The following is a 13,664-nucleotide window of genomic DNA, read 5'->3' as shown; positions in this document are numbered from 1 at the left end:
CACTAGAAAGTCTTTTACAAAATAATCATCTTAGATCAACAAAAGACCAGTCTTCAATGTCATCTTGCAAGATGGCTTACTTTACAATCTCCTCCACAGGACAGCATTTTCTGGTGTATGCCTTGCGCTCTGCCTGCAATGTGCGACCCCCAAACATAGATGTGGTCAAGGTGACACACAGCCTGCAATAAAGTTCCCACTGTTTTCTCCAGCATCCTCCTATGGCTGGTAATTATTTTGGTGACTGCTACCCCCTCTAGATGCCTTGCCATAAGTGCTCTGTTGGCCACTGTAGTCTGCATATCCCTGTCCACATCCATAGTTCCCATAGTTATACCTACTATAATCATAGCCGCGATAGCCACTATAGTTTTGATCACCACAATAGGCACTATTGCAATTTCCATATCCTTGATCATAATAGTTATTGAATCCTTGGTTCCAGTTTTGGCCCTGATCTCATCCACAACCCCTACTACCACCTGGTCCACCAGCTGCAGAACCTCTTCCTCCTTTTTGTTGTTGCTGTTGCTGCCTGTATACCACTTTGGGTTGTGCAACTTTGGTTTCACACTTCCCAGAACCAATTTGTTGACAATCTGCTCTCTAACAATGTCTTTACTGGCTCTTCGTCTGTTTATGTGATGAAACAAAATCCTCTTCTTTCATTTGTTTTTGTATCCATGGGAAGTTCAATATTTTCAATCTCCCCAAAAGGCTCCCAAATATTCTTTAATTTGTTCTTCAGAAGTATTTGGGCTCAGTCCACCCACAAAAACCTGTTTGGGGGTTCTTTCCCTTTTAAAGCTTTGACCCTTTTGGGGGTCTATCAATTTGCCATCCAGTTTGTGTTCTTTCAGTTCCAAAACCCATCATCCTGCTGATTTTCCCTCACATTGATCTTGGATCCCTCTGCGAATTCCTCTATGTTGCTATACTTGTTTGTGTCCTCCATGGTGGTGGAGTTGTAGGTGGGAGGGTGGGGGTAGGGGGTGGGGGGTGGGGGGCTGCTAGAGTGCAGTCCAGTCCTGGCAGTAGTGGTGGTAGAGCATTGTGTGGATCTGGATTTAAATTGTAAGCAGATGAGCTAGCCTCACATATTAATTCTCTTTTTTCAATGACCTTCTTCTCACTGCCACCTTGTACCTTACCACTTCCTGCTTAGTCTTCCATCTAATCTAACTCCTTTAAGTATCTTCCCATCCCATATTATTTTTCTGTGACAGTGGAATACCTTTTAGGCTCCATGCTGGGCGTGCCCAACATGGGGCTTGAACTCCTGACCCTGAGATCAAGACCAGAGCTAAGATCAAGAGTCAGATGCTTAACCTACTGAGCCACCCAGGCACTCCTGCTTTTAATCTCAAGTAACAGAAAACTCAAGACAGATTTAAGCAATGAAAGTGTTGTATTGGCTAATAAAACTAAAAAGGCCAAGGTAGGAGTCCAACCATGTCATCAAAGACCTGACTTCTTTACCTTTCTCTGTTCTGCCCTCAGTTTTGTCAGCATCGCTCCAAACTTGGCTTCTCTTAAAAAGACAAAAAAACAAAAAACAAACAAACCAAATCCAGAAATCCAAGCTTTATGTCTATATACCACCCTGCCCAGAAAGGAAGAGAGTGTCCTTTTCTTGGCTCTTCCAGAGAAGTCAGAAGGCTGCTTTTCTAGAAGCCCCATTACTATAAAGGATACATTGCATGTTACTGGAAAAATTTAGTTCAGATGTCCTTCCTGAACCACACTCCATGCCCCAGAAATGGCATGCACTATGTGGCTTAGGTGTGGGTTACATGAACTGACCCTTGAGGAATGGGGAACGGGATGACCTGATGAATTTAAACCAATCTGAGGCCATTCCTAGAGCTAGAAGTGCAACTGGCTTCTCCCTAAACATGTGAGAGAAGATGACATCTAACTGAAAGTATGGAAACTATGAAGAAGGAGGATGGGGGAAATGGATGCTAAGTGACAAAGAAATGCTCCCTACCCTTTCACATGGTTACTTCAAAAATTCATAAAACAACATTTTTATTTTATTGCTCTGCTGCTGTAATCCAAGGACCAAATCTGGCCTGGCACCTGTTTTTATAAAGAAAGTTTATTGAAACACAGCCATACTCATTTAAAAAGTATTATCTATGACTGCTTTCAGACTACGGTGGAAGAGTTGAGTAGTTGTAACAGAGACCATATGACCTGCAGAACCTAAAATATTTATTATTTGGCCCTCTCAGAAAAAGTTTGCTGACCCCTGGCCTAGAAGATTAAATCTAAACTCATTCTGGATTTCAAAGCCCTATATTGTCTATCCTCACTTTACTGATATAATTTAACTGGCATAATGCACTGTATACAAACTCTCTAATCCAATCAGGTTAGTTTATTCACCTACTGCAAACAGTGCACATTCAACCTCTACTTTTTTTTATTTGTTCATGCTTTATCCAACCTGGAATGGTCTTCTTCAATCTTAACATATCTTTGAAGGCTCATCTCAAGTTTATGAAGTTTTCCATGTTACCTCTACCCACTCTGGAGCCTTCTTTCCTATATGTATTATTTCTATCACACTATAATGCATTTTGAGTCTACATATGTTTTACAAATATATGTATATGTCTTATCTGCCCCATTAAATGCAAAACTCTTGGCTTTGAGATTCTTGGTAATACAATATATTTTTGTAGCCCTTACAGAATTTCAAGCAATGCTGGACAAGAAGGCACTTAAGTAATACTTAGTAGTCCTGTCAAACTACCTCATAGCCAGAATTAGTCCACTTCTTTGTACCCCCACAATACCACCCTGATCCAGCTCCACCTACTCCCATCCAGCCTAATGCTATAGTTTCCCAAGTGCCCCTTGCTCCTTCTGGCCCGCTACGATCTTCTCCCCACACAGTGAACACACTGACTTTAAATGTTTAAATCAGGTGATGTTATGCTCCTACTTAAACTCTTCTACCTGCATGACATATCTCGGAATAGAAGTTGTGATCTGCCTGTGCCTAAATCTCCCCATCCCTCCCCTCTCACTTGGCAGTGATCACTCAGCTCCCATTTCTCTCATTTCCTCTGGTTTCTCATAATTCTGCTCTCAGTTCTCTTCTCCTTGCCTGACCACCCAATCTATACTGCCTCCAGCTTCCTGTGTGTCACTTTGGATCACATCATCCAGTTTCACCTTCTTCATAGCTCTGACTCAACAGACTATGTCTTGTTTACTTGTTTAACTGTTTCTCCTCTAAATGTGAGCTCCGTTGAGTTTACCTCATTTGTTCACCACTATATTTCCAGCCCCTAGAGCAATGCCCAATGCATAAGAGGTATTCAGTAGCTCTTTGTAGAATAAATAAACAAAACCATTCATAGATTTATTTCCTTTTGAAATAGCAAAAGAGAACTTTTATTCATTTCCATAAAAATGCATTTACTAACCACCTTCTTTCATGGTATTACCACTTAGGGTTTTGTACAAAGAAACTGTTCTTAGGGATTATATTAGTTTCCTAGGGCTACCATAACAAATTACCACAAACTGAATGGCTTAAAACAACAAAAATGTATTCTTTCACTATTTGGGAAATGTAGTCTTTCACTATTTGGGAGACAGAAGTCCAAAATCAAAGTATTGGCAGGGTTGATTCCTTCTGGAGGCTCTGAAGGAGAAACCATCAATGCCTGTCTCCTAGCTTCTGGTGTTTGCTGGCAATCCTTGACATTCTGTGACTTGTAGATACAGCACTCCAGTCTCTGCTTCCATCTTCGCATCACCTTCTTCTCTCTTCCATCTTCTCTGTTTTCTTCTGCCTCTTATATGGACACTCTCACTGGATTTAGGAACTACCCTAATCTAGGAAGGGCTCATCTTGATTCTCAACTATTTACATCCACAGTGATCCTGTTTCCAAATAAGGTCACATTCTGAGGTTCTGCATGGACATGAATTTTGGGGGGACCCTATTCCTCAGGGATTTACAGTACAATACAGAAACTAAGAGTGTACTTTTGCTGTAGTATAGTGCACATGGGTTGTTTGTTGGTAACCAGCAATCACCTCCCTTACCAGGAACATCCCAGTTTCCTATTGGGGAATTTTTGTCTCTCCCTCTATTGGCAATCTTGGTAAGGATGTAAATTAATGTTCCTCACCTCACCGCAACTAAGGAGCCACATGTGACAAACAAAAGGGAAGACAGCTAGACTCCTGGGATGTTTTATTTTTTCAAATTTATATTTCTTTATATTTTAATAACCTTTCAAGTTATGCTTTTACTCCATAGTAAATTTCCCTTGATTTTAGCACTAGAAATCTGTGAATGCACAGGGCACATTAGGCAATCTGGACTCTTGGAACCTTTTTTTTTTAAAGATTTTATTTATTTGAGAGAGAGAGAGAATGAGCGGGGAAGATGGGCAGAAGGAGAGGGAGAAGCAGACCCGCTGCTGAGCAGGGAGCCCGATGTGGGGCTCGATCCTAGGATCCCAGGATCATGACCTGAGCCAAAGGCAGAAGCTTAACCAGGTGAGCCACCAGGTGCCCCTGCACTTTTGGAACTTTTAATCTTGAGTAGAGGTACACAGGGATGGGAAGTAAAGGGAGTGCATACATTGGAATAGCAGCACCTTGAAAAGATCTCGAAATAGTTCTTGTTGCCTGGACTCCAGGAGCTGTCGTCATTCCTGTTTTGTGTCCAGGCCTGGCCTGCCAGCCTCCCATCTATCCTGTGAGTTCCTGGCTAGCCAGAATCCATTCCTATCATTCTCAACCAAAGAAACTCAATTGTTAAGCTAAGATCCAAGATCTTTTTGGTACTGGTGCAATTTTGCATATTTAGCTCTGAGTTCTGACATGATGAGTTTACTACTACATGAGATACTACCTTCAAAATGTCAGTTTCATCCCAGCCCTACAAATTAGTGTGATTAAAAGACAGCATATTAGCAGTTTTATTAACTTATTTATAACCCACCTGTTCCAAAAGGACTTTATTGTGTTAAATTATCCCACAAAAGTAAAGCAAGAAAAAAATACATTCAAAATAAGTGAAGATGAGACGGAGGAGAACAAAGGTAGAAAAGTGAGATGGAGCCATGAGTGAACCTAATCCATACAATGGTTACCGTGAAGGCCCAGACAATAGGTAGAGGAAAGATGCAATAATATGACAGGGCCCACAGGCTACGGTTGCCATGGCATTTGGCAATAATATTTTCTACTTGAAATAATACCTTCTCAACCTGCATTTCTGTTAAAAGAGCTTGCAGTCTCTCCATATTAAAGTGCAGTCATGAGATAATTAAGCAACTTGCCGAATAGGAACTGCCTAACCAAATGCCAGAAAAGAGGATACACTTGCTTAAAGTCATTATGTTTTCACTTTAAAGATGGTAAAAATATACTGAGACATCTGCTTTCCATTTCTTTTTTTTGTTGTTGTTAATATTACTCAAAATAATTTAAGCTGTGGTATCTTTTTAAAAATTAATAATTTATCTTGCTTTATATAATATTGGGCCTTGGAAACCTTTATTTTATAAAATAGATTTATTTTTACAAGTTGAAATGTTTAAGTTTAAAGTTGTTGTTTTTTTTTTTTTAAGTAAGGCCTAGACCCAGTGTGGGTCTTGAACTCATAGTAAGATCAAGAATTATATGGTCGGGGTGCTTGGGTAGTTCAGTTGGTTAAGTGTCTGTCTGCCTTCAGCTCAGGTCAGGATCCCGGGGTCCTGGGATCGAGCCCCACATCGGGCTCCCTGCTCAGTGGGGAGTCTGCTTCTCCCTCTTCCACTCCCCTGGCTTGTGTTCCCTCTCTCGCTATCTCTCTGTCAAATAAATAAATCAAATCTTTAAAAAAATTAAAAATTTAAAAAAAATTTAAAAATAAAGACCCTTAAAAAAAGAAAAAAGAATTACACAGTCTACCAACTGAGGCAGCCAGAGACCCCCAAAACTGAAATGTTTTAAATTTTAAATAGAATAGAGGAACTGGCTATTTAAAAGAACACATATAGTCAATCTTTCTGCAAATCAAACATTACTTTTTTATTTATTATTTTAGTGATGTGGTTTTCACATGTTATAGAAATGTTAGTTCCCCTCTTGCAGTTTTTATAAGGAAGTGCAACCTAGATTTTAAATGCAAACACTGCATAAAGATATTACTCATACATAGTAACATAGTAAACACAATCATAAGATACGGATCTTCATTATTGTAATGAAGATTTTCCCGTTTTAATATTTATTGCATTTTCCCCCCTACCAAACCTTTTCCAAAAAGCATCTGAGGTAACTATTGAATACGTCACAAGTGCCACCTAGTGCTTTCTTTGAAAATAACTTTTTTTTTTTTTAATTTTCAGAAACAACAAAACAAGGTATAGAAGGCCTGAACTCTCAGGACAGAGTCTGTTTAAATAGCCCTGCTTTCTAAAAAAGTCTGTTTGTTTTCAATCAAAAAAAGCTTTGAAAGAAGAATTTGGAAATTAGTTTCTTTGCTAGTAATCAGATCACCCAATACTGCTTGGTTTTAATTTTGCATAGGTATAGATGGAATTAAGTAAAAGATGCTAAAGAAGGGGAAAATAAATACATTTCATTAAAGAAGTAGCAGCAATATTTTCAAAAAGTGTTTTCTTCCAATTCCCAATGGGAGCTGACATCCCACCAAAGCTCTAATTCCATTTTATGCCTCAAGTCACTCTTATTTCCAGTGGCCCTTATACTTAAGGCATTGAAAGATTATCACTATTGGCATCGTACCATCGTCGCCAGCCACACTTACCATCACAAGCACTAGCTGAGGGATCATCGTTGTAGGCCCCAGTCAGTGCCAGTGTCAAGGAAACAAACACAAGCTTTAAGCTCCACCATCAGGGAGCCTAATATTCACTTGGAGGGAGGAAGAAGAGGAGGCGGAAAAATGTGAGTGTAATAAAGAAACAGCGGTACTAATGAAAAGCTATCACCCTTTTTCCAGTTCACAGACCATCTCCGCCCTTTGCCCACTCCTGAGTGTCTGAGTCCTGTAGTTCTCTTTTGAAATGCCTTTCTGATGTGTTCTTTTCCTTCTCTATTGTCTGTTTATTCCTTCACTTCATGCCTGGAAAATTGCAACAGACTTATCCTTTGGTTTCCTGCCTCTCTTACTGCCAGGCTAACATTACTAAAATGCTGCCTTTAACTTTTCATTCTTTTCCTCAAGAACCAGCTATGTCTGTCTGTGCTCACCAGACCATGGGCTTAAATCTCTGAGCCTAGCTTTGAAGGCCTTCTGAAATTTACATGGACTTTATCGGTTGGATATACACTCCAGCGCTAGATTTTCATCCCAAAGGGCAGGTCTTCTGTTTACTTTGGAACCAAAAGTCAAGCTGAACTTTCATTTCCTTTTTTTAAAAAACTGTGTGGGTTTGTTTCCTGGTATTTCTATTTGCCTTTTTTCCTTTTTTTCTTTTTTTTGGTCTCTTGTGCCATTTGCCTTTATGATAGTTACCCTATCACTTATGATCATTCCTTTCCTCCACACACCTTTTTTTTCCTGATGGCCTCTCTCATGGCTATAAGCATCACAGTCTCCTCCAGTATCTCCTGGTTGTGCTTTCATCTTTTTTTTTTTTTAAGACTTTATTTATTTGTCAGAGAGAGAGAGAGAGACATAGAGAGTGTGCACAAGCAGGGGGAGTGGCAGGCTGAGGGAGAAGCAGACTCCCCCGCTGAGCAAGGAGCCTGATGCGGGACTCGATCCCAGGACCCTGGGATCATGACCTGAGCCCAAGGCAGATGCTTAACCAGCTAAGCCACCCAGGCATCCCGATGACTGCTTTCATCTTGCTCCACAACAAGTTATATTGGAACTTCCCTTTCTTGCTCTTCGGGCTTATTTCTCTATTTCCTGATCTTCCCCTTTCTTTTGTCCTTGTTTTGCAGAATATTTTCAAGCAACTTTCCAAAAATAAGAACATAACAGGTAATTGTTCCAAGTCCTCGCATGCCTGAAAATGTCTTTTTTCCATCTTCACACTTAATTGTGTTTGGCTAGGTACAATATTCTAGTTTATAACCATGTTACAAAAAATACTTGTGTTTTAGTACCTGGGTTGCTGAAGAGAAGTCTGATGTTAATTTTACTCTTGTTATTTTGTGATGTGGAAGATAAATTGTTCCTATTTCACTGGTATCAAGTCAAATCCTAACAATTCATTTTTCCATAGTGAAACTGAATTCCACAGGTCTGTGCTCTGCTTTTAATGCTTACTAATGAAATTTCAGAGCCTGGCTCTGGAAATACAGTACTTCATAATTTTTTAAAAACTAACAAAGAGATGAAAAGATGTTTCTTCTCTGCTGCAGCAAAGGGAGAGATGACCTTCCTTATGTTAAAACTTGGTCAAAGGAGCCAATGAGATACGGTGTTAAATGTGAACTCTCACAAGGACATTTGTCTTGTTTCCTATGTGATATGAATCTTGCAAAAATATTCACAATTGTTATCAGCTCATTCTGTCCTCTCTAATACAAATCTATTATTGGAATTGTCATTTGAACAAAGGAGTCTTGTAGATGCTAGACATCTTAGAAATTGTTGCCAAGTTATGTGAACATAACTTTTAATGACACTTGTAATTCTGTGTTACTTGCTAAGACTTGTTAAAATGGTCTTATTTGTTGCCCTCGTGCTAATGTTCTAGTCAACACTTATGTTCCCAAGTAGTATAAACATTGTCAGAGTTATTCTGTCAAATCAGGAGAGGATCCTTGGCTCTCTGCTCTTCCTGTTTGCATAATGGACAAATAAAAGTGTACTGTGCTAGAGTACTTCATGTAACAAAGAGTTTAAGTTTTGTCTCATTTACATTTCCACGTGGATATCCAGTTGCTTCAGCACCATGGACCAAAGTGACAATTTCTCAAACCAATAGTAGTTGATTTTATAAGATTTTTCATTTCTAATACCTGAGGGCTATTCAAAACATGTGGCCTTTTCAGTCATTTGCAACATGTATCATTTCAGTGTGCTTCAGGAACTTTGGGAGGGGAAAAGAATATTTGATAACCATATAAAAAGGCAAAGTGGCAGTTCCTTTAATTAAAAAAAAATCTTACTTCCCCCTTCAGACATACACCAAGGTCCAGGAGGACAATGTCCCAGAATATTCTTCTAAAGATGGTGAAATTCTTCCTGCCACAACCAAAAGTGTTTCCTGTATTACCGTAGTATTAAAATCTTTACTATATCCATTGTTATATAGAGTAATCAGTTCTAGGACATAGATTAATAGAAAAAAATAATACTGTGGAAAGTAAAATTTCCTCAGATCCATATGAACATCCATATCATCATTGAAAGTGATCAAATAGACAATGGATAAATAGAACAGAATACAGCCCAGAAATAGAGGATCACTTGACTTATCACAAGGACGCCAAAACATGGTACAGGTTCAGAGGAGGTTTGCATTTTAGAATTGGATAGACATTATCAAATTATGCATCAGAAAACTTACACTAATTTATGCTCTTACTAACATGGTTGAAGAGCACTTCATGGCCTATTCATGTAAATGTTCAAGGACATTTGAAAAGAATGGATATTCTGTTTATTGAGCACAGAGTCCTCTTTCTATGTGTGTATATAATGCAATGCATTCATTATTCAAGCAACAAGTATTTACTGAATGCCTCATATATTTTAGGTACTGCTCGAGGCTCTTGGGATTTGGCTGAAGGCAAAATACCTACTTTCTTGAAGCTTACATTCTTGGGGAGAGGGAGACAGATAATAAATAGAAAAATAATGTAATTTTATATGGTTCTAAATTGCATAAAGGAAAAACCCAGGAAGATACGGGGTCAGAGAGAGACTAAGGATGAGGGCTCTAGTTCACATGGAGAGTCAGGGGAAACCTCTTTGCAGAGGTAACTTGCATGATGAGAAGGAGGAAGCCAAGCAAAATTGGAGGGGAAGGTATGTCCTAGGTAGAAGCTCAGGGAGTGTGAAGGCCTTGGGTCAGGAAAGTGGTTGGTGTGGGAGAGACTCAGAGATGGGCCAGCATGGCTGGAGAGTGTAGGATTGATGCTTAGAGAGGTCGGCAGGGATTAGATCATGCTGGCCTTGTTGCTTATAGCAGGACATCTAGATTTTGTTACATTGTAATGGGAAGCCACAGAAGGGTCTTCAGCACTGATGTGGCATGGTCTGATTCATACTTATAAAAGATAATTTTAATTATTGTGGGGAAATAAATGGGGTGGGTGGGAGAAAGGAAGCAAAAAGACATTTAGTTGTGATCGGAGGGACAGTAGGTTGGGTTAGGTGGTAGGTGGAGAAGTGGCGAATGTGACCAAAATCGGGGTGCATCTGGATGATAGAACAGGACTTGCTGTTGGTTTGGGTGTCACAGTGGGGTGTGGCTAAGGGGAGGAGAGGATCAAGGATGATTCCTAGTTTTGGTGCCTCAACAACCAGGTAAGTGGTGGTGGCACCAGCTGAGATAGAGATGGCTGGGTAGGGAGACAGTGGGGGCAGTGGAAGAAAATGGTGTGTGTAAGTGCAGCAACCCAGTGTCCACCAACAGACAAACAGATAAACAAAATGTAGTATCCCCATTCAATGAAATAGTATTCAGCTATGAAAAGGAATGACATACTGATACATGCTACAACATGGCTGAACCTTGAAAACATGCTAAGTGAAAGACACGGAAGGTCATATCTTGTAGGATTCCATTTATATGAAATAGCCAGAATAAGCACATCTGTAGGGTCAGGAAGTAGGTTAGCATTTACCAGAGTGGGGAAAGGGAAACAGGGAGTGACTGCTTAATGGAGGTTTGCATTTGGGGTGACAAAAGTAAGTTTTGGAGCTAGACAGTTGAGGTGGTTGCACAACATTGAGAATGTACTAAATGCTGTGGAATTGGTCACTTGCAAATGGTTAATGTGGTAAATGTTGTGTGTAGGTTCCATTGATCATTCATTCTACAAAGATTTTAGGGAGTTGAGTTCCTACCATCCAAGCATTATTTTAAGTGCTGAGATTCGGTGGTGAATGAAGTTTGATGCTGGAATTTTATTTTCCAGTAACTCTTAACTTCTGAATGCTCTTGCAGTATGTAGGCAAAATATTCCCAAATATTTCTGAATATACCAAATGAACCACCACCCCCTTTCCCTTTTTTTATTATGTTAATCACCGTACATTACATCATTAGTTTTTGATGTAGTATTCCATGATTCATTGTTTGCATATAACACCCAGTGCTTCATGCAGAACGTGCCCTCTTTAATACCCATCACCAGGCTAACCCATCCTCCCACGTCCCTCCCCTCTAGAACCCTCGGTTTGTTTCTCAGAGTCCATCGTCTCTCATGGTTCGTCTCCCCCTCTGATTCCCCCCCTTCATTCTTCCCTTCCTGCTATCTTCTTCTCCTCCTCCTCTGCCTTCTTCTTCTTCTTTTTAACATATAATGTATTATTTGTTTCAGAGGTACAGATCTGTGATTCAACAGTTTTGCACAATTCACAGCGCTCACCATAGCACATACCCTCCCCAATGTCTATCACCCAGCCACCCCATCCCTCCCACCCCCCACCACTCCAGCAACCCTCAGTTTGTTTCTTGAGATTAAGAATTCCTCATATCAGTGAGGTCATATGATACATGTCTTTCTCTGACTGACTTATTTTGCTCTGCATAATACCCTCCAGTTCCATCCACGTCATTGCAAATGGCAAGATCTCATTCCTTTTGATGGCTGCATAATATTCCATTGTGTATATATACCACATCTTCTTTATCCATTCATCTGTCGATGGGCATCTTGGCTCTTTCCACAGTTTGGCTATTGTGGACATTGCTGCTAGGAACATTGGTTGGGGTGCACGTACGCCTTCGGATCCCTACATTTGTATCTTTGGGGTAAATACCCAGTAGTGCAATTGCTGGATCGTATGGTAGCTCTATTTTCACCTTTTTGAGGAACCTCCATACTGTTTTCCAGAGTGGCTGCACCAGCTTGCATTCCCACCAACAGTGTAGGAGGGTTCCCCTTTCTCTGCATCCTCATAAACATCTGTTGTTTCCTGACTTGTTAATTTTAGCCATTCTGACAGGTGTGAGGTGATATGTCATTGAGGTTTTGATTTGGATTTCCCTGATGCTGAGAGATGTTGAGCACTTTTCCCTGTGTCTGTTGGCCATTTGGATGTCTTCTTTGGAAAAAATGTGGAACACTTCGCGAATTTGCGTGTCATCCTTGCACAGGGGCCATGCTAATCTTCTCTGTATCATTCCAATTTTAGTATATGTGCTGCCAAAGCAAGCACACCATCCCCTTTCTCTTAAGATGAAAATTTTATTCTGATCTTGTTTTCTTTCAGGTCAGGTCTGTCTCTTTGTCTCACATGATGTTCGTTTTCCTTCATGTCTGGTGATCCTGTGTTATACTTTTCTTTTACAAATGAAGAACTAGGCCAATTTTTATAAGTAAGTGGCTTAGATTTTATCTGCTTTTGTGTGAGTGTGCTGACAGGCCTTTCCTCTGAATGCAAGATCTGATATAAATTCTACATAGGTATGTAGGGACTGTCCCCAGGAAGTATTTGCTTAAAGATAAATGGGTGTGGAGCAGGCACATAGGATATTTTTTATCAGTCGGAATTCTTTTTTCTTTTTTTTTTAGATTACAAATTTTTATTTTACTTTATTTTTATTATTAAAGTATAATTGATATACAGTATTATATTAGTTTCAGGTGTACAACATAGTGATTTGACAATTTTGTGCATTACTCAGTGCTCATCACATAAGTGTAGTCACCATCTATCACTATACAACATTATTACAGTATTATTGACTATATTCCCTGTGCTGTACTTTTCATTTCCATGATTCATTTGTATCATAATTGGAATTTTGTACCTCTTAATTACCTTTATCTATTTCACCCATTCCCCCACCTACCTTCCCTCTGGCCACCACCAGTTTATTCTCTGTTTAATGATTTTAACATGAATACCTTTACTGAATCACATCACTTTAAGTTTACAAATCTAGGGATGCCTGGGTGGCTCAGTCAGTTAAGTGTCTAACTTCGGCTCAGGTCATGATCTCAGGGTCCTGGGATTGAGCCCGTGTCAGGCTCTGCACTCAGGGGAGAGTCTGCTTGTCTCTCTCCCTCTCCTTCTACCCCTCCCCCCACTTGTGCTCTCTCTCCCTTTCTCTCTCTCTCAACTAAATAAATAAAATCCTTAAAAAATAAATTTACAAATCTAGAAGTCATTATATAGTGTTATGAATAAATGATATTTGTATTATATTTATAGGAAACATTCAGAAAGTTGGTGGGTTTTTGTTTTTATTTTTTTGAGAGAGCAAGCGGGGTGGGGAGGGGCAGAGGGAGAGGGAGAGAGAGAGAATCTTAAGCAGGCTTCACGCTCAGCTCTGTGCCTGACACAGAGCTCCATCTCATGAGCCAGAGATCATGACCTGAGCTGAAGCCAAGAGTCAGATGTTTAATCGACTGAGCCACCCAGGCAGCCCCAGAAAGTAAGTTTTTTAATAACTACTTTGAATTTGTTTCTTCCAAATTTCATGTAGATCTCTAGAAATGTATTATCATAAATCAAATTCTAGCTTCAGAAAAGAACATGTTGC

The 13,664-nt window shown here is 39.8% G+C and overlaps 1 non-coding gene and 1 pseudogene across 1 annotated transcript; both read right to left on the bottom strand.

Moving 5' to 3' along the window:
• Positions 1–219: 219 nt before the first annotated feature.
• Positions 220–976, bottom strand: LOC114222788 (heterogeneous nuclear ribonucleoprotein D-like pseudogene; annotated as a pseudogene).
• An 11,251-nt stretch (positions 977–12,227) lies between these two features.
• LOC114226073 (U6 spliceosomal RNA) lies at positions 12,228–12,334 on the bottom strand. Its single transcript, XR_003612666.1, has one exon. It is a non-coding gene; the product is annotated as a U6 spliceosomal RNA (small nuclear RNA).
• Positions 12,335–13,664: the final 1,330 nt, after the last annotated feature.

The sequence above is a fragment of the Eumetopias jubatus genome, unplaced genomic scaffold, assembly GCF_037043125.1.
Source record: "Eumetopias jubatus isolate StellerSeaLion01/CBP00866 unplaced genomic scaffold, mEumJub1_p1.0 scaffold_3, whole genome shotgun sequence".
Taxonomy (NCBI): domain Eukaryota; kingdom Metazoa; phylum Chordata; class Mammalia; order Carnivora; family Otariidae; genus Eumetopias; species Eumetopias jubatus.
This window is presented reverse-complemented; position numbering and strand designations above follow the sequence as displayed.